We start from the raw sequence: 20,724 nt of genomic DNA, 5'->3' as shown, positions 1-20,724 counted from the left end.
AAATTTATATCTAACTGTTGTTTTTAAGACCCTCTAAATATTTTCACATGAATCACTGCAGGACTTTGGATCAGTAAAGAATGCTCTGTTATATTTACAGTATAATATTTGGTCAAACAAGGAGGCAATAAAAGATGGAAGATCAAATGTTGCTGAGCATTTGTTATTAGGTAGTACTGTGCCTCTAACTTCAGTGAAGTAAGCTGTAGTTCAGTTTAGTGTGGTTATTCCCTTCATTCCACTGGTTAGTCAAAACCCACTATGCTACATATCTGAGTCATTCCCTCAGACATTCTGCCTTGTATCAGCACTTCCTCATTTAAAGCAGGGACTGGATTCTAGCACTGCATTTGATTTTCAGCCCTCTCGAGCAAAGTATCAAGAAAATCTACAGAGACGTAAGTTAGAATTTTTTTTTATAGTGAAAAAAGCATCTGAGATCTAAGCTTGTTGGGATCTTTTTATACCTGCTTCAGGAGTGGTGTTTGTGTTTAGAAAACTAGAAGTGAGAAGTGAAAGTTGTTTCTGCTGTGAGTGGCAATATGCTGGGGGAGATAAAAGAAAACAACATTGGTCTCTAATTTCTCTTAAATATAATTTGCTTTAGTATTGATTTGGGGTGCTGTGAGGGGCGGGGCGCACACGTACCCGTGCTCACATGCTCAGGTATGAGAAGTGACTGCTTAAAAACTAATTGCAGAGGAGAAAAGCAAACCAATGCCACTGACTAAAAGCTTACCAGTGAGAACAAAGGTCGCTGTCACATGAAGGTAAATGTTATCTGCACTATGTGTTTAATTAACTAAATGACATGCTTTATCTGTATTGATATTCACTTTCCTTGACCATTGTGTTGAACAAGATTATTGGCATCAGCTAAGCTGCAGCTGTGAAGTTTAGAGTAGTTTGCAAAAAGTGAATGCTGAATTTCAGCATAAATATTCACACTGAACACTTGATGCTGAAAGTTATTTAACCCATCTGGGAAAGGAAACTATAACAAACAAACCTATTAGTCACATCACTAAACACACTTTAAAGTTTCAGATGCAGAGTTTTCCCAATGATCTGCTTGCGTCCAATTCACAGAGCAAGAGAGTCATCTGTTGAAATTATCCAGCAAATATTGAAAAACAAATAAACACAAGAAAATCTTAAGCTGCTGACAGACCACTGCCGTGCTCACTTATTTATTATTGATGCTGAGGTAGCATGTAAGTATCCCAATAAGAGGTTAGAGTTGCATCGTATCAAGCAGGTAACAAAGACAGCCTGTGCCCCGAAGAGTTCAGGACAGTTGCATAGATGAGTCATAGAGGTTGAAGTAACCACAGGTGTTTGTCATCTTAGCGAGAGGGAGTGATTTGTGCACCCCATGGCACAGGGAAGCTTTAGGAGGGATATAATGTTGTGATTTTTAATGGGATATTTCAATACAATATTTGGTATAAATTACTCATTTAGTTCTACTCCCAGAAGTGGTACATTCCAGTCATATAGAACAGAGAAACCTGAAGGACACTTATGAGTGAACAGGTATGATATTAAGAGAGCAGAATGTTTTTTAAAAAAATGTAAATAAAAATAGTTACCAGACCAACCTGTAAATAATGAACCATGTGGATTGGAGCTAAATTCCGCCCCCTCCTCCCCCTGCTCCAATAGTCCTCAGAGGCAAGCTTAAACCACGGTCATAATCAGACCAAAGCTAGCAGGAACTTTTCCAAAATGTTTATTTGCCAAAAGCCAAGGTTCCTAATTCCCCTTTTCAAATGTGGAAGTCAATAGGACTTAGATGCTTTTGAAAAATTGACCTGAGATAATTAAAGTTCTTCCATCATTTAAACACCATTATCAGTTCTGAAAATACAGTAAAACCACATTAACAAACATCTCTGTCATTCTGAATACCAAAGGTCTTCAGTAATTTGCAATCTGCCTCTTAGCCCCAGCCTACACTATAAATGTATGTCAGTATGGCTCTGTCGCTTCAGAGTGTCAGAAAATCCATACCTCAGAGACAGGGTTATATTGAGAAAACTCCTGGCACACACACACAGCTCTGTGTGGACAGGAGGGCTTCTCCCACATAACTACTGCCTCTTCTCACATAACTACTGCCTCTTGGGGAGGTGTCAATGGGATCAGCTCTCCTGTTGGCCTAGGAGGTAGTGTCTCCATTATGTGCTACAGATGGTGCAGCTGCACTGCAGTAACAGTAGACAAGCCCTTAGCAGTGCAGGGAATGCAACACAAAAATGCAGGGATTGGTGCAGCGGATCCTCCTCAGGAAGCCAAAGAATATTTTTAAGTAGTAACAGTTGCCTTTTCCTCCCAACATTAGGTAATCAAAATGTTTTCAAAGTGCAGTCACTTGCAAAGATTTTCCCATAATCTTTTGTTAGTGAGGTTCTAACAGGACGTTGCACAAGTTGCTGGCTAGCCTCACCCACCAATACAAAAGGTCTCTTTCAGTCCTGCTAGAAGATGCCTGCTGCTAAGCTTTCCTTTGACGGCACAAGAATGCCCTTCTTCAAGGGAAACCATCCTGAGAAAACTAGGTACCCTTCTCTCCTTTACAAGCAGGCCAGCTGGTTCCTGCTCATTGTGCTATGCTCATTTAATTTATCATTGATTTTAAATCAATAAAGACTTTTAAAAAAATATCATGTAACTAGGTTTGATTAGTCACCTCTGAACCTCGCTGCAAAACATCCTACTCTGGTTCCCTTTTTTGTTGTAGAAATCACACACATTTTGGTAGTCAGTTCTAATTACCTTCATGAACTCTCATCAGAAGTAACATGTCTGCGCTTGATTTACACACACCCACACACACACACACACAAATATTTGCTACCTCCTTGTGCTCCATCACCATCTGCCCCTCTTCCCTATTGATTCTCAGTCCCACATCTGCTTTAGTCACTACAGACTGGAATCTGATGTTACTTAGCACAAGTCTATGGGTCTATTTGGGGAGCCAGGTGCTTCTCAATATGAGTAAGGGTACGTCTAGACTACAGACTTTTGTCGACAGAAGTTTTGTCGACAGTATCTATCGACAAAACTTCTGTCGAAAAGGGCGTCTAGACACATTCAGTTCTGTCGACAAAGCAAGCTGCTTTGTTGACAAAACCCTGTAGTCTAGACACAACCCTACATGCAAAAACACCTTCTGTCGACAGAACTCTGTCGACAAAAGGCGTTATGCCTCGTAAAATGAGGTTTACCAGCGTCGACAAAACTGCTGAGTTCTGTCGACGTTATGTCGACAGAACTCAGCGGTAGTGTAGACGCAGGTATAGTTTTGTCGACAAAAGTCCACTTTTGTCGACAAAACTCTGTAGTCTAGACACACCCTCAGAGTATCAGGAGTTGGGCCCACGAGTTTCATTAGGAAGTCAGAAAGAAGCTCTGAAAATATTTTGTTCATGGTATATACAATATTTTGAAAAAAAATAAAAATAACTGGTTTCTCCACCACTCTTCTTTTGCTGAACTTACATCATAGCACTATCTCCCCATAAATAGGAAATGCCTTATTTCCAGTGACAGAAAGCCGTGTAGGCAGCTTTCACTGTCATTCATGGGAATTAAAGAATAATCTTCCTATAAAAGTACGGCAAAAGATATCAGACAGATGATACCTCGCATATAGATGGCAATGGAGCAATTTTGCTTGATGAGTAAAACTGCATCAAGTACAGAGCACTTGTCCTTTCATGGACATAATGCAAATTCAAAGGCAAAGGAGCACTGTAAATTCTGATGTGTATTATTGAATTTCTTGGGAGCACCATTCCCTTCAGATTATTTCAAGGCAGATCAAACTCCCTAGTAGGCAATTACTGCTCAGGTTTCTGCACAATACCTCTTACTAAGGATGACAGTCCCCTACCTGCCTGTCTTTTACTTAATTCTGTTTATTAGTGTGTGTAATAGTCATAAACTTACAAATACACACTCTGTGCATTTATAATATAGATACACACAATCCTGCTAACACTTACATACAAGTAATTTTACTTACATAAGTGATCCCACTGCTGCAATGAATCACAACTTTTCACATTCTTCATTTAAATAAGCTAAATAACAGACAACAGGATTCAGTTCTTTGTGTACATAAAAGTTTGCAGGATCAGGCCCCACAAAAAATGAGACGTGTAAGTGTAAAGGAAACATTGCCACTGGATCACTTGCCCATTATGAAACAAATGTAATGTAATTTAAGTCTGACACCTCTGATTGTGCTTGGATTTGATTAAAAAAAAATCACTTAAACCACTGACAGTACGATATCCAGAGAAGCAGAGAGATCATCTAGCTCAGATGTTCTGAAACTGCAGATCAGGAACCCAAAGTTGGTCGTGACCCCATTTTGATGGAATCACTTGGTCTGGCTTAAACTTGCTGTATCCAAGGCCAAAGCCCAAGTGCAAGGGTTACAACCCAAGACCATAGGGGCTCAAGCTACAGGTCCCCTATCTGGGGCTGAAGCCCTGAAGCTTCCGATTTGCCCCTCTTCTTCTGAGGTGGAAAGGCTTTGGCCCCCTGGCCTAACCCAAGATGGCAGGGATTGAGTGGGCTCAAGATTTGATACCCCACCCCCACCTGGGATCCTGTAGTAATGTTTCCTGCCAGAATGGGGGTGCAGTGCAATGAAGTTTGAGATCCCCTGGTCCAGCTATTTCAATAAAGGAAGGGAAGAGGCATCTTCGTGGCATATATTCTAAAAAACTACTCACGGGAGGAAACAGTAGGCCAAATTGTTCTCTGGTACATCCAGCTAGGACCATTAACTTCATTGGCCTGGATTAGAATTTAGCACACAGTAAGAAAGGTAAAAATGAAAAATAACCACTTTGCTAATTGCAAACATAGAGAGAGTTTTCTAGAGAAGCCTAAATGAAGCCCAAACCAGAAATTGCTCTTACTAGCCCATCCTCAATCCCTCAAGACTTGATATACTGTAAGCAGTGAGCTAGGATACACACCCCCTCATCCAAAGCCCATGTTGTCACCAATGTTAATGGGAGGTGAACAAGAGTAGAGTACAACTTGAACAGAGCAGCAAAGGAGTGCAATATGCAGAAGTGCTCAGCAGTGACACAGCTCCGCTCCGTTGAAATCAATGGGCGCTTTCCCATTTACTTTGCTTGGAGTATGAATTAGGAGTCAATGTCACATGTTTTTGAAAATTCCACCCTAAACCAGTTGGGGGCAATTTTCAAAACTGCCTAAGGGCCAGATTTCTGCAGGCATTTAGATACCTAATCATGCAGATGTGGGAAAAGCAGTGTCTTAACTCCCATTGATTTTATTTTTAAGTACCTACATACCTTCAGAAATCTCGCCCTAAGCATCATGAGCTCGGATAACATTTTGGTGCACTGGAAAACATTTATTTGTTCAGTATCTTATTGTTGAATTCAGCATCATTTAGTGGAAGCATACTTAGCATTAGGACCACTGCTAAGTCTGCCCTTTGTTTCTCTTCCTTCCTCATCATTCCATTCTCCCCTCTGTACCTCCTTTTGCATTTCTCTCTCTCAACATCTGCAAAATCCCACCACCCTGTAGATGTCACCCCCCCCCCCTTTTAAATTCTAAAAGTCAGCAATGGGAAAAAATTAATGACATTAAAATTTTATCATTTGGCTTTTGAGTCAAATCCCACCCCTACAAGATTAATTTGAAGGAGAAAGTTCACACTTCTTAGTCATTTGTTCAGACGGTCTTCTGATGCAAGATGAAAACATTGCATCAGTTACATTCATTCCTATTTGCAACATTATTTTTCTCAAACATAAGGACTAGAAGCTTGCCATTTTTTAAATTAAAGCTTTGCTTTTACCACATCTTAGCATACACCAAATACCATCAAGATGCATAGGTCTTTGACACATCGGCTCTCTAGATTAACTTGCCTGGGAATGTTTTGACTTACTTTGTCTGGCCAACAATATAAAGGCATAATGGAAAGAATAGGCAAACTCATCTATGAACAGTTCCAGACATGAAGGATCTGATTCCAGCTTCATATCTATTTAACTATGCAAATTCTTGTAAGGAATGTTATTCAGTGAAGTTTAGTCATAGATTTTCTAAGAGTCTACTAGCTTGAAATATTTGTTTTCAAAAAATGTCTTTTACAGTATAGATCCTGTACAAACTGCAATTTTAAACTGAGTTTTAACAAATTTTGGGCATAGTTGGCCCTAAACATACTTTGTGTCCACACAACAAGGCTACAACGTAGTAACCATAGCAGCCAATAATGCCATGGCTATAGGTTTAAAAAGTCTCAGAGTGGTAGCTGTGTTAGTCTGTAACTTAAAAAAAATAGTCCTGTGGCACCTTACAGACTTTTTTCTCCATTCAAGCTCATCTGAAGAAATGAATTTTGCCCAGGAGAGCTCATGATTTTATATATAGTCTCTAAGGTGCCACAGAACTACTCATCGTTTGTACAGCTATAGCTTGGCACATAAGGTATACCTGCACTGCATACACCTTTTGGCAGCTTGTAGAGTGCATACACTACACACTTCTATAGTACAGATATAGATAGCAACGCCATCGATGAGACATGGCATAGGTGAGTAGTGTAGACACGGCAGAACCTTAGGGTATCTACCCTACATGTTCCTCTTGCTGCCCAAGCAGTGCCTCCCCTGCATCAAAACTGGTACCGTATTTTCCGGCGTATAAGGCTACTGGGCATATAAGACGACCCCCTAATTTTTTAGTTAAAAGATAGGGTTTCGTCTTATACCCCAGCGCCCCTCCGCCTCCCCGGCTTTGCTCCCGGTGTCCCTGGTCTGCTGGGGACTGTCTCCAGCAGACCAGGGACACAGGGAGCAAAGCCTCTGAGGACGCCCCGGCGCACCTGGGCTGCCCCGCTGCCGGAGCCCCTCCGCGGCTTTGCAAAGCCGCAAAGCTGTATACCCGGCGTATAAGACGACCCGCAATTTTTGGGGGATGTTTTTTAACATCAAAAGTCGTCTTATACGACGGAAAATACGGTACTTTTAGCAGTGTAGTGTCCGTCACTGGTTCACTACGCTATTGGTTAAGTGTACTGTTGATAGATGAAGGTTTGCTTTGAGGACAAGCCATGTCTCTAACCAATTTGGCTAGTCCTCTGCTTTCCCAGATCTCCATGCAGCTGGAAATCCCAGAGTGCTTCACCCCCCACATTGCTGGTGTCATTCTATATCCTGTTGTCTGGACACGCTGCGCCCTGCTGAAGTGAAAGCTTCCCATGCCTCATACTCATGGGCTACATCTACACTGCAGGCTTTTTGCACAAGAACAGCTGTTCTTGCACAAAAACTTGCTGGCTGTCCATACTGCACGCGTGTTCTTGCGCAAGTAAATTTACAGTACAGCGTCAGAAAACAGGGCTTCTTCCAGAAGAGTTATTCCTCTCCCCGTGAGGAATAAGCCCTCTTGTGCAAGAGCTCTTCCGCAAGAAGGCAGTGTAGACAGGCAACATGATTTTCTTGCACAAGAAACCCCTATGGCTAAAATGGCCATCGGAGCTTTCTTGCTCAAGAGAGCGTCCACACTGCCCTGGATGCTCTTGCGCAAAAGCACATGGTAGTGTGGATGCGCTCTTGTGGAAGACCTTTTGCACAAGAACTCTTGCGCAAAACAATTCGGCTATGTCTACACTGGCGTGATCTTGCACCAGAAATATGCAAATGAGGCTAAGTGTGGAATATCGCCGAGCCTCATTTGCATATGTAATGAGCCGCCATTTTGCGGAAGAGGCTCTTGCGCAAGAAGGAGCTGTCTACACTGCCCCTTCTTGCACAAGAAAAACCCTCTTGTGTAAAGTCGTTATTCCTGAAAATAATCAGCGTAATGGTATTGCGCAAGAGGATTTTTCTTGCGCAAGAAGGAGCACTGTAGACAGCTCTTGCGCAAGATCCTCTTCTGCAAAAATGGCAGCTCAGATATGCAAATGAGGCATGGCGATATTCCATGCTTAGCCTCATTTGCATATTTCTGGCACAAGATCGCGCCAGTGTAGATCTAGCCTTCTTGCACAAGAAGCCTGCAGGGTAGACGTAGCCATGCACTTTGGGAATCACATTTTGGTAGTTTGGTAGATTTGCCCACAAGCCTGTGACAGCAGAAAAACTGCTATTTGGACACAAACAGAACCACGTCATGTGTAGGTGGTTAAGACGACCGTGCCGCTAATGAGTTGCAAAAACTGTAGGCCTATGTCTACACTGGCTGGTTCTCGCACAAGAACATGTCCACACTGCCATGTGCTTTTGCGCAAGAGCATCCGTGGCAGTGTAGATGGTCTCTTGTGCAAGAAAGCTCTGATGGCCATTTTAGCCATAGGGCTTTCTTGCACATCCACACTGCCCTCTAGCGCAAGAGCTCTTGTGCAAGAGGGTTTACACTTGTTAGAAAAGAGTGTAGCTCTTGTGCAAGAAGCCCCATCTTCCAACGCCGTACTGTAAATTTTCTTGAGCTAGAATGGGCGGGCAGTGTGGACACTGTGAGTTCTTGCGCAAGAACAGTCATTCTCGTTCAAGAACCCACCTGTGTAGACATAGCCTAGTTGCACTTGCAGTGTGGATTGTGTACTGATCCAAAGCAAAGAGAGCAACACCTGTGCTGCGGCCACCAGCACCAACTCAAGAACATGAAAATATGTACCACCGAGCTGGGTGGAGCTTAGTGGTTTCTTTCTGCAGTTATTCACTGGGGCATTTTCTTCCATTTCAGTCCATGCAATTTCATCCACTGAGAGTTTCACTTTGGATAGAAACTCAAAAGTCAAAAGTGTAAGTCATCTGAAGCCACAAACCCAGGTCTTTAAACAAGTTCAATGCTAAACTGTAATTTGACCTCCTTCTGCTTGAAGTAGTGTTTATTTGACTGAATAGACTCATGGACATCAGCTAATCTTGTGATAAATCAAACATTATTTAAGTTTGTAATGAAACCTGATACAAGGTAAGTTGCATAAGCATGTACAGGTCTTTATACCATCAGTGTTAAATTTGGTTCATGGGGGGAGAGGGGCTAGATCCTCTGTACTGGTTTGTTTATTTTCTAATCCAATTCCTCAGGACTAGCAGCTGGCAATATTCTGGCTAATGGGCTGGAAGAGGAAGGGGGTTTCAATGCACAAACAAGGAAAGCAAGAAGTTGTTTATTTGCAGAGTCCAGATCCATTTTCCAGATAAACATTTTTCAAAGAGGGTTTATAACCTTTTGATATATCCTTTGGGTTCAGTCTGTGGATTCTGCACATTCATGAGGTTTCTGCATTTCCCTCTGTGCATTTCTGTGTCACCATATAACAGGACCTCTGAACCAATGTACTGCTTCTAATAAAAATGAACTTGCTTGCAGCTTCAGAGGAATTAGTTGCTGCTGCGGTCTCTGGGGGTAAGTTTACACTGCAGGCTAAAGTCAAGTTAAGCTATGCAACTTCAGCTACGTTAATTGCATAGCTAAAGTCAAAGTACTTTAACTCGGCTTTTGGCACGGTCTACACAGCAGGAAGTTGAAGAACACTCTTCCTTTGACTTCCCTTACTTTTCGTGAAATGGGGAAAGGGGGGAGGAGGGAAGACAACATAATACTGGCATGCTCCCAAACTGCGGGGGGCTATTCAGAAATTTGTTCCACTTGCATCAGCCTGGCTGTGCAGAACTTCATTGCCTTCTCCCCTCCTTCCTGACACACACCACCCTCCGAGGTGGGACACGTCCATTTGTAGCTAGGAGGGCAGGGCACAGTGCAGCCACCACCAGAGTAAGAACTAGTGTTGTGAGGATGGGGGGCTGTTTTGTTTTCCGATAATCAAGTCAACAGATGGGCCTTCACTGCTCTGTTATGTAAATTCCTCAAACACCAATTGGGGCTGCTCACAGGAGGTCACCCTAGAATATTCTTTTGAGACTAGGTTTCTGCCACTTGGCAACTTCCAAAGGGCAAAGCTGGGATGTAGCTTGGTGTAGAGGGGAGGGAGGCAAACAGGGGGAGTTCTATTCCTACCTCTGCCACCACTGAGCTGCTATATGACCTTGGACAAATCACCTCACCTTTCTGTGCCTCCAGTTTGGTATTGTCTATTTAAAGCGTAAGTACTTTGGGACACAGAGTCTCTCCAGCCAGGGGTCTGGGGCCTTCCTGGGCTGGGACACGGTATACTTTCAGCTAGGGGCACTGCCATACTACAGAGACAGAACAATGAAACGTTCTTATAAACCAGCATCTTTATGAGCCATAGATGAGTCATTCCTAGCAGAAAAGCCCTGAGCAATCTCCAAAGTAGCGCATGAGGATGGGATTGTTGTGCCAAAAGCAATGACTCTATACCCCTTCAGGTGAAACATTGCAGTGCTCTGTCTACAGTATGTTCCCACATGCATGTTGTATACCTTTACATAGCAAAAGTGCTAACATAACTCAGTCTTACTATCTAACATTAAACAGTAGGTCCTTTGTTTGCAAGTCATAATCTTAATGCACAATATCGATAGGCCATTTTGTCTGAGCTAATTCATTGCAACTTTTCCCCCCCATCATCATTTATTATTATAGACTGATACACCTTATGAACTGACACTCACTTTTTACAACTGAGCTCACAATTCAGGTACTTTTGTAGACTCAGCCATCAGAACACACATCTTCTCAACTAAAGACAAAAAAATGAAAGGCTCATAAAATACTTCAGGAAGTTATTGTTGCAAGATTAAGCAAGCCTAAAAGGGGAGTTGGCAAACCAAGCCAAGGCATTTCTCCATATTTCCAAGTGAAACTCAAAGATTATGATTCCTAACATGATTTGATATTTCTACTAATTCTAACAGAAGAAATTCAGAACAAATAAGAGGTGGCATTTACATTAGTCGTAGATGATATTTTTCATCCTCTCAGGAATTATACACTGAGATCCCAATTCAGCAAAACATTTCAGACCATCTCTATTTATTAAAGCTTTAAAACCCTTGCTTAACATTAATCACATGCTTGAGCCCCATCAACATCAGTGGGATAACATATGTTTAAAGGCAAGATCAGGCTAAAGCACTTTTCTGACTAGGCATGAACAGTTGTATCAGGACTTGAATGAGGCTTCTGTATTATAAAAGTAAAACAAATGTGTCTTAAAAAGCACCTCCGCCTGAAAACTGCTCCTGCTAGCAAACTCCTGCAGCCGTGTTTTGAAAATCTAGCTCCTATCTGTTTCATGTTACCCTGTGGTTAGTTTAAAATCTCTGTGGTCTTTGTGGTGATGACGACTATGTAAGTGAAAGGAGGCACTGTTATTCTGTCTTGTGTGTACTTACTGTTCCTTTAAACAGAGTCTTTCTGACTCGGGAAGAGCAGCTGCCCTTTTCTGTGTTTCATTTCAGATGCAGATTCACTGTTCTCTCACTTGCTCACTCACATATGCACAGAGGGCCAGACTCTCAGGCAGTATGAGGCCAGGTCTACACTATGCCAGAAATTCGATTTAAGATATGCAACTCCAGCTATGAGAGTTGTGAAGCTGGAATCGACGTACCTTAAACTGAATTTCTGAGGTGGCCCCACTGCGGAAGGTCGATGGGAGAAACTATCCCATTGATTTCCCTTACTCCTTGTAACCTTGTTGACAGGGCACCATCTGCATTCAATTTAGCAGGTCCTTACAAGACCTGTTAAATCAAACCCCAGGAGTTTGCTCTCCGGAACATCAATCTCCAAGTAAGTATAGACAAGGCTTAAGTCAGTATAGTTCTGTCCATTGGAAGAGGTCAGTGAAGTGTCACCAATGGGCATCAGCTGAGGACCTGACTTGAATATGCTAGTTTGTTTTTTCTTTGTCTTAATCTGAAATAGAGATAATATAGACGGGAAAAAATACATATTATTTATTCCAATTATTCCTGTTTTGTGCCTTTTTGGTAACTCATAGTAGGAATAAACCTAGCTTAACCTGCTACTCAGAAATTCCCTCTGTGAAGGGGAAATCCCTGACTAGTATAGAACCACTGTATCAGCTCCACACCTCACTTGTAGCCTGTGATAGAGGAAGCATGTTGCAGAGCGGCTAAAAGAGCTACTACATCCGCTCCACACCTTCCTCTCATTTGTAGCATGGGACATAAGAAGCATGCTGCGGAGTGGCTGCCGAAAATGGGCTTAAACTACAGCAAGGGAGGTTTAGGTTGGACATTAGGAAAAATGTCCTAACTGTCAGAGTGGTTAAACCCTGGAATAAACTGCCTAGGCAGGTTGAGGAATCTCCACATCTGGAGAAATTTAAGAGCAGGTTGGATTGACATCTATCAGGGATGATCTAGATGGTGCTTGGTCCTGCCATGAGGGCAGGGGACTGGACTTGATCTCTCGAGGTCCCTTCCAGTTCTAGTGTTCTATGATTCTAACTTATGAAAAGAGGCATGCCAGGAGTGCTGTGGCTTGCCAACTATTCTTGTCTTTTGGCAGCCCGGTGTAGGTTAGAACAGCCCCGAGGATGCTCTAGTTTATACCAGTGATCAGTGGAATCCCTGGCTGGCCTTAGAATCTAGAAGGCCACAGAGATAATACACAGACATTTGCTCCCATCCTAAACTATAGCTCAGAACTGGGGCTAGTACTTTTCAACTCAGATTCCCACTTCAGCACTATCTTGAACAACCTATTTGTCTTTTCTTTCATTGGCCGCCATCATTTTCTTTTAAACGGCTTTTTTAAAATTTAAAGCACAACTCGAAAGAGGCAAAGGATCAGTGTGCAGTAGTATTAGGTTCTGTCCTCAAAGTTGCCATGTTTCTAGCAAGAGCTGAAGTCACTTATGAAATTGCCAGAATGCCTTGTGTCCCAGAATAACAACTTAGTAGGGAATCTAAGGACTTCAGCAACAGCAACCAGGCATGTTTGTGATGGGGTGGCTTCCAGTTTCAACCACATACATGACAGCAACATAGTAGTTTCGATTGGAGGGGAATTAGTGACTAGTTTTGGAAGCGGTTATGTTAAGAGGCCTGTACAGGCTGCCCCCGACTTACAACGCTGATCAGCTTCAGGGATAGCATCGCAAGTTGGGGGCATCGTAACTTGAGCCTGCATTTACGACAGGCGTTGTTCGCTGTTGTAAATGCGGGGCTGAGGATTTCAGCCCCTTCCACACTTATGGAAAAGGTCATAAGTGCCGGGGGTCATAAATTGGGCCATCGTAAAGCAGAGGCCTCCTATACCAGTTAACTGGTTCCTTTCAGATTCTATTGCTGTATTTTTCTGACTGGTTTCTATCAATTTTGTTGCAATAAATCAAACACCCGTCAATCCACTTCTCAAAGCATCCACAGAGTCCAATCTGAGAAGTGCTGAACACCTGTTGCAAGGTTTTGACCACCATCTGCTCCCAGGGCTCAGCACCTTGCAGAAGGCAATCAGCTTTGCACAGGATTTGCCCCAACTGAAAGCAAAAGAAAGAGCAAGAAACACGGAATAAAGGAAGTTGGTCTTTGTATAAAGCTTTATTTTGGATGTAAAAGGCAGTAGCAGCAGGTTTCCACTTAGTAGCAGTTCCTTCTACTAGTATTTGGCACATCTTGCAGCGGCTCTGAGGGAATCTCTGCCCTTCAGTGGGAGTTTCATGGATGGCTCAAGACTTTCAGACATGATGATGATGATGAAAGATGAAACAAGATTTTAAAACAAGACTACTAAAATTAGATTTAAAATTGAGACATTTGAAAAAATGGCCCTAGGAGTGCTCAGTATTTTCTGGTCATCAGGCTCCTTTAAGGTGTCTCAGGGTAGGCACCCAGAAGTCACTACTAATCTGTTAAAATCTTAGCCCTAGTGTATGTGAACAGGTAGGACCATATTCCCAAAGTCATCCTCTAAATCTGGTTCACTCAAAAATGCATGCTCCACCCTCTTCCCCCCCCCCCCCTTTTTTTTATACTCCTGGATGTGTTTGGCTGCTGGCATCCCATAAGATAGGGGTGGGCAATCATTTTTGAAGGGGGGCCACTTCAAAAGTTTTCAAAGTTGTTGCAGGCCGCCCGGGAAGGGGCAGGGCCTCAAGTAGAAGAGGCAGGGCTTTTAAATAGAAACAAGTGAAAGGGCTCGTGCCTCCCATGTGGCTCCCAATGGTGGGGCCAGGAGCTGCGAGCCCTTTCAGTTGCTTCTATTTAAAGAGCTCGCACATAAGCAGCCACTGGAAGGCACAAGCCCTTTAAACAGAAACATCTGAAAGGGATCACAGCTCCTGGCCCCTTAACACGTTGCCTGGCAGCCTACTAGTAGGTGCGAACCCTTTAAATAGACTCAAGCGAAAGGGCTGGCATCTCCCCAGCAGCTCCCAGGCGATGCACTAGCAGCAGGGCCAGGAGCTGTGAGCCCCTTCAATCACTACGATTTAAAGGGCTTGTGCCTTCCCCACCACTGCTAACACATTACCTGGTAGCAGCCACGTGGACGGCACAAGCCCTTTAAATAGAAGTAGTTGAAAGGGCTCACTCATCCCCAGCTCCCAGGCAACGCATTAGGGGGCGGGCCAGGATCTGTGCGTGGGCTGGATCAAATAGGTTCCTACCATAGGAAAATGCATGAGATGGCAGAGATGGTGAAGCTATGTTTTTGCACCCAGGATATCTAACAGATTGACTAAAACACTGGGACAAGGACAGTGGTTGATAGCTCAGCTCCTCAGCTCGAGTAACTTTTTAGCTTCAGCATGAAGCTCATTTGTGCAGGAGACAGAACTTTCTTGGTGGCCAGCCCTTGACCATGGAAGAAACTCCCCTAGGAACGTGGCACCATCACATACCTCACTTCCTTCCACTCCAAGTGAAAGGCACATTGCTTTGAGCTTGCCTTTGCCAGCAAACAGAGCTACAAGTGTCTATAAACATAATATAAAAAATTTGAAAAACACCCTCACAACTCACACTTCTCCAGGTCAGGGGGGAGCAAAGAGGAAAAAACAAACCCCAAACATCACATTGCTGAATGCGGCACTGGAAGTTGCTCAGCTCTTTGCTGATGTGCCAAGTAGAAGGATATCTATAGATGAGAATGCCAGAGGGGTTCTGATGAAGCATTATCTCTTATTCTTTTGGCTATCCAAGCATGGCATTACACATTCAGCCCCAGAAGGGCAGGCACTGCTTTGCTTTTTGTATTTCACAGCCATCCAATGGATCATTTGTTACCTTACACAGAGTTTGGAAACTCTGAAGTGCAGCCATCAGAGGGCAGAAGTGGTGTCACTGATGTTCCGCTCTAATCAAGGAACCAGCTGTAATGCTCCGACTCTGAAAATGATGTCTAACAGAAAAATGGGCACCCATGTCAGGTCAGGGTCTCAGCCCCTTGGGCACAGCTCCAACCAAGAGCAGCTGAAAAGCGCCAAGCTATAGTTGAAATTCAAGCCTGCTACTGGATAACAAGGCTGCTTTTCTTTTCCACCCTGTCCTCACCGACTCAGGTGCTGAAAATGCCACCAGAGCCTCATGACCTGCTGCTACGCAGGGAGCTACTAGACGAGTCCTACAAGAATAACACTGGTGAGAGCTACCACCACTGAGCCAGGAGATACTTCAGAGGGAGCCAACCCAGGGGAGAAAGGAGTTGGAAAGAGACAGCCAGAATGAGAACCCCCCTATTAGGGCTGCTCAGAGCAGGAGGAATAGTTGTTGGGATTGCCACCACGGCCAGTGTCCCATTGACATCAAAGGAACCATGTACAGTCTTAATGGTACAACACTTACATAAGCATTTGCAGGTTTGAGACCCTCAAAACCAATGCCTTACCTTGCTGCCCTATAAATCCCTGTACAAGTCTGGCAGGTTTCCCTTTAGACCAATTCAGCTATTTCAAGACTTGACTGTAGTTACCATTTACCTAGTCCAGAAGGGAGAGAGAGAAAAATCATACCAATCCCGCCCCACCCCCAGCACACAGCCACATAGCTAGTGACCATTAATGATCTTTTTATACAAAATTAGAATCAAATACCTCCTGGAGTAATTCTTTAATTCAGGGATCTTGCCAACCTTCAGGGTTTGTTCCATTTGGAAATATAATGCAAAATGCGTGAAAGGAAAAATTAAACAAGATTTAGGTCTACTTTTAGGGGGTTTCCTAGAACACATGCCTAGGTCAACTTGAGCTTTCTGTGCTTTTGAGTGGTTTCACTTACATTATGCCACCAAACAATATCAGGCACTTTTGTGCTGCTCCCATTTCTCCATAATAGTCACTGCTTTGTCATGTTATATATTGCCTTTCATGCAGCTTTAAAATGAGCATTAGTCTCTTTGTAATGCTATTTTACTAGGTTAAATTTGGTGAATTCTAGTGATCATAAAACAGTCATCCCTATATGGTCTAGGCATCCCTTGAATACTTCTCCTAATGCAAGCAGAACCTCATATAACAATAGTGTGTGGGCTCTTTCAAGTAGAGGCTACATCTAGCTCACCTGGGATTAAAGCCATTCTTGAAGCCTCTATGCCCCATGCCTCTTAGTTTATTTGCCTGTTAGTTCACAATGGGAAGAAATCATTAAGATCTGCTCATACAAGGAAACAGAGAGAATTTTCCTGGACTCAATACAACCATACCACTTGCAGTGATCACTTATCCATTTTGACTTTGGTATGTACACTTACATCACAGCTCCTAGGTGGAGGAGCCAGCGGGCTTTGCACACTGCCCCTGCCTGAAGACACCGCCCCCACAGCTCCCATTAGGTTCAGTTTCTGGCCAATGGCAACTGTGGAGCCATAGCTCATGGTGTGGTAACATAAGGAGCCTTCCTGGCCTTTCCTCCCCCTAGAAGCTTCAGGGACACATGGACCTGGATAGGTATCCTGTCAGCCCTGCCAACACTCCTGGTTCTGGACCACATGACACTGTTTGTCCCCTCAGCACTACCAGTTCCTGGACCACATGCCAGAGCTCAAACCACCCCTAGATCACTCCTGCCTCCCCAACCTGCCAGCCCCAGCCACCTCTGGCCTGTTGACTCAACTTTTAGTTAGGTATATATAATACAAATGGAAAAGTCATGGACCATGGCTTTTGTTTACTGCTGATGACCATCCATGACTTGTACTAAAAATACCTGTGACCAAATGTAGCCTTAGCTATGAGGGCAGATTGAAAATATTGGGTTTGTTTAGTTTGGAAAAAAAGGAGTGAGAGGGGATGTGATAATTTTCAAGCACATAAAAAGTTGTTACAAGGAGGAGAATGAAAAAACTCTTCTTCTTAACCTCTGAGGATGGAACATGAAGCAATTGCAACAAGGGAGGTTTAGGCTGGACAGTAGAAAAAAAAATACTTAATTGCCAGGGTGGTTAAGCACTCGAATAAATTGCTTAGGGAGATTGTGGAATTGCCATCATTGGAAATTTTTAAGAGCAAGTTAGACAATATCTGTAAGGTATGGTCTAGAAAATCATAGAATAGTAGAACTGGAAGGGATCTTGAGAGGTCATCAAGTCCAGTTCCTTGTACTCATGGCAGGACCAAGCACCATCTAGATCATCCTCGACAGCTGTGTATCTAACCTGCTCTTAAGTATCTCCAATAACAGAGATTCCACAGCCTCCCTAGGCAATTTATTCTAGTGCTTAACTACCCTGACAGTTATGAAGTTTTTCCTAATGTCCGATCTAAACCTCCCTTGCTATAATTTGAGCCCATTGCTTCTTGTCCTGTCCTCAGAGGATAAGGATAATAATTTTTCTCCCTCCTCCTTGTAACAACCTTTTAGGTATTTACTCCTTCCATGAGCACAGGGAACTAGACCAAATGTCCTCTCATCTTGAGGTTCCTTCCAGGCCTGTGAGTCTGTGTGTGAAGGGAGATCTATTAGTTCTCAGATCTTGAAGGACATAGTGATCAGAAACTAACTGCAGATAGTATTTCCTTTTTTTAATAAAACCAGTTAATTTTAAATTGAAAAACATATTCTGATAATCTTTTTGTAAGATATCCATGCTATCTTTTAAGGTACTGGTATGTCATTAAAAAAACCCTAACATTGAAATGCTGTTTTTGTGCATTTTAAATTGAATTTAATTTCCATCCAAGCATGACTGACCAAAGTCACACATGAAAAATTAACATCTAATGAATAAAAAATGCATCATTTTCTCAATAAAATATAAAAATTAAAAATCAGAATAAATGTAGCTAAGATACATAATTCCTTGAACATGTGTGTGTTTAGTGTATCTTCCTGATTATCAAGAAGCACCAAAGTTTGTGTAAAGGCTGTAGTCAATGTGTTTTAATGGTTACTGTTGAATAAGAATGAAAACGTACAAATGCAAAACACAAGTGAAATCAAAGTTTCCTGCTAGCTGATTTTAATCATGATTAAAGTAGGTAATTTAAATTGTGACTCCCAGTTTTTGGAGTAGTTCCTTTTTTGGGGGCAAAAAGGGAATCAAAACCCAGGCCTACCTGAACTAGGCCTCGTTTACTATTGCACCATTGAGCATTGGTCTGAGGGGTTTCTCATCCAAGAGTGCAGAGGAGGATTTGTCAGAATTAAGGGAAAGGTGGAGTGAGGGTGGCATTAGCTAATGCAGTTTAGCCAACCCTGACCTTTATGTACCCTTAGGACTACCTAAGATAGATCTCAACCAGCTACATTGAAATTAATTGTTGGCCTGAAACTGTGTTGGAGAAAATGGTAGAAGTCAGGTTGCAGTTAACTAATTATTGTAAAACTAATCTCAGCCTCTTTTCCTAATGTAGGAACATCCTCACATGCAGAAATCAAGACACCAAGACCAAGGCTATTGTAGCTAGACTAAGATTTTTCAGATCCAATAGTTACAGCTTCTGTTGGGCCAGCAAAGGTTGCTGTGTAGACAGGACTCTGTTTTTAATTGTTGGCTCTCTTTTGTTTTATGAAAGCACTATGTTGTCTGTGCTTCCCCCTCCCCAAAGTTGCACCTGTTGGGTATTATGGGTTCAGAAAATCAGTTTAGGCAAGGCAATGGGTCAGAAAGGAACTGGCTTCCTTGCTATATGGCGGAATATAACATGGTCTTACTAGAATTTCTCCAAATGGAATCAGATTTGTACAATGTACCATTCATTATCTGTGTTCAGGGTAAAGAGGAATAAAACTAAGCTAGGAGAAAAGACATGAGGAATTTCTGTGACTAATTGCTCCTCAGAAGGGAAACTAGCCAACACCAAATCAGCTACCTTCTTGGCAAAAGGAACTAAAATAATTTGTCTTTGGTTTGTTTTTGCTGAAGGAAGCCCAGGATTTTCCACTTCTCACACTATTGGAACTCGGTCAGTAGTTCAAAGGAATGAAAATCTCCAGAGAAGCATAGCACACTTCCTCCCAGCCATTATGAAACTGAATGGATATTTTTAAAAGAGCTAAGAAAATATTCCATTGCCTGGACTTCCGTATGCCTGAAAGCAGTCTCTCATGAGCCAGATACATGAAAGTTTCTCTTCCACTTCCTGGGAAATTCCCACAGAATTTCCCTTTTTGATCATGATTTTAAAAAAAATATAATATATGGATTGCAGACTACAAGGGTGGTTTTTCCTTCCCCTCTGTGTGTGTCTGGTCTAGTGACATTTGTTGAGGGGATTTTGTAGAATAACAGCTAATTTTAGCATTAAGCCTGTCTGAAAACTGAATAAATAATAAACTAAATAAAAAATGTTTATTAAATAAAAGAAAATTTAAAGAGTCACTCTTCAATCAAGGCATCTCAAGTAATCTACAAGCTAATTACAACCATTAGTAGCTGACAATCTGACTTTTTAAATAGCAAAATTGATAGAAATGTTCACAATTGCGATTAGTGGCTTATATAGGTAGTGTGTTTAGAGGCATCCCTTTTGGCATCTAAATACAATACCTGTATAACCAACTAATCCCAATGGTGAACGTTTCTACACAACTTCAGCTATTTAAAAATGTCAAATTGCCAGCTTTGGGTTTGATGCTGCTCAGTCACACTCACGTAACTCTGGAGTAATTCCACTGACTCCAGTGTAGCTGCTTCAAACTTACGCTTTGGTGACTGAAAATATTTATCCCTAAAAATAAAAGGTTGTAAAGGAACACTATATATGGGGACAGAATTTGATTTCTCCACTTGGTTTCTCTACAAGGGTTTGCAATATTCATGTCATTCCCTCCTTAGCACCAGAACACCCCAACCCCTATACGTTTATATTTCTTCAATTAACTCCCCTCTGCAATACACATTAACATTAGCATCAATATATTAGCTCAACTTCACAACAACCAATCATTGTGCACACGGGATAGAGAAAGATACTCAAGTGAGGAAAAATAGTTTAATTCATAAAGATTTAAGAAGCTGTCATCAAATGTAATAAAAAGAAAATACAAAAAATAAAGATACCGCAGCTATGTTCTTGTTACCTTCAGACACAATACAGCAATACAAAACTGCAGCAGGTGTGTAACTGGGCTTATGGGAATAAAGCACTTCTATTAACTTGAATGGGCATATTCAGGTCAGTAAAGCGTAAGGTGTTTGCTGAAGTGTTCATAGAATCTAGGCCAGTGTTTCTTAAACTGTGTTCCATGGCACACTGGTGTGCCGCGAGGCAGTTGGAGGTGTGCCGCAGAGAACAACAGAGTTCAAAATGGCCACCCTTAAAGAGGCAGGAGACCTTTTTTTTGCTCAATAAATTCCCTCTCCCCCCCC

At 42.4% G+C, this 20,724-nt stretch overlaps 1 protein-coding gene across 4 annotated transcripts in view; it reads left to right on the top strand.

Moving 5' to 3' along the window:
• Positions 1-239: 239 nt before the first annotated feature.
• The window catches only part of LOC102447648 (CD276 antigen homolog), a 54,652-nt gene continuing 34,167 nt past the window's right edge, over positions 240-20,724 (top strand). The window contains exons 1-3 of one of the 4 annotated variants that reach the window (XM_075912655.1): positions 240-398; positions 15,181-15,346; positions 15,479-15,557. The gene's annotated coding sequence lies outside the window, so the exon portion shown is untranslated. The remainder of the gene's footprint in view (positions 399-15,180; positions 15,347-15,478; positions 15,558-20,724) is intronic. The other 3 variants (XM_075912658.1, XM_014581018.3, XM_006137891.4) reach the window with 3 other exon arrangements.

This window comes from Pelodiscus sinensis, chromosome 1, assembly GCF_049634645.1.
Source record: "Pelodiscus sinensis isolate JC-2024 chromosome 1, ASM4963464v1, whole genome shotgun sequence".
Taxonomy (NCBI): domain Eukaryota; kingdom Metazoa; phylum Chordata; order Testudines; family Trionychidae; genus Pelodiscus; species Pelodiscus sinensis.
The sequence above is the reverse complement of the archived record's forward strand: the minus strand, read 5'-3'. Positions and strand labels throughout refer to the sequence as shown.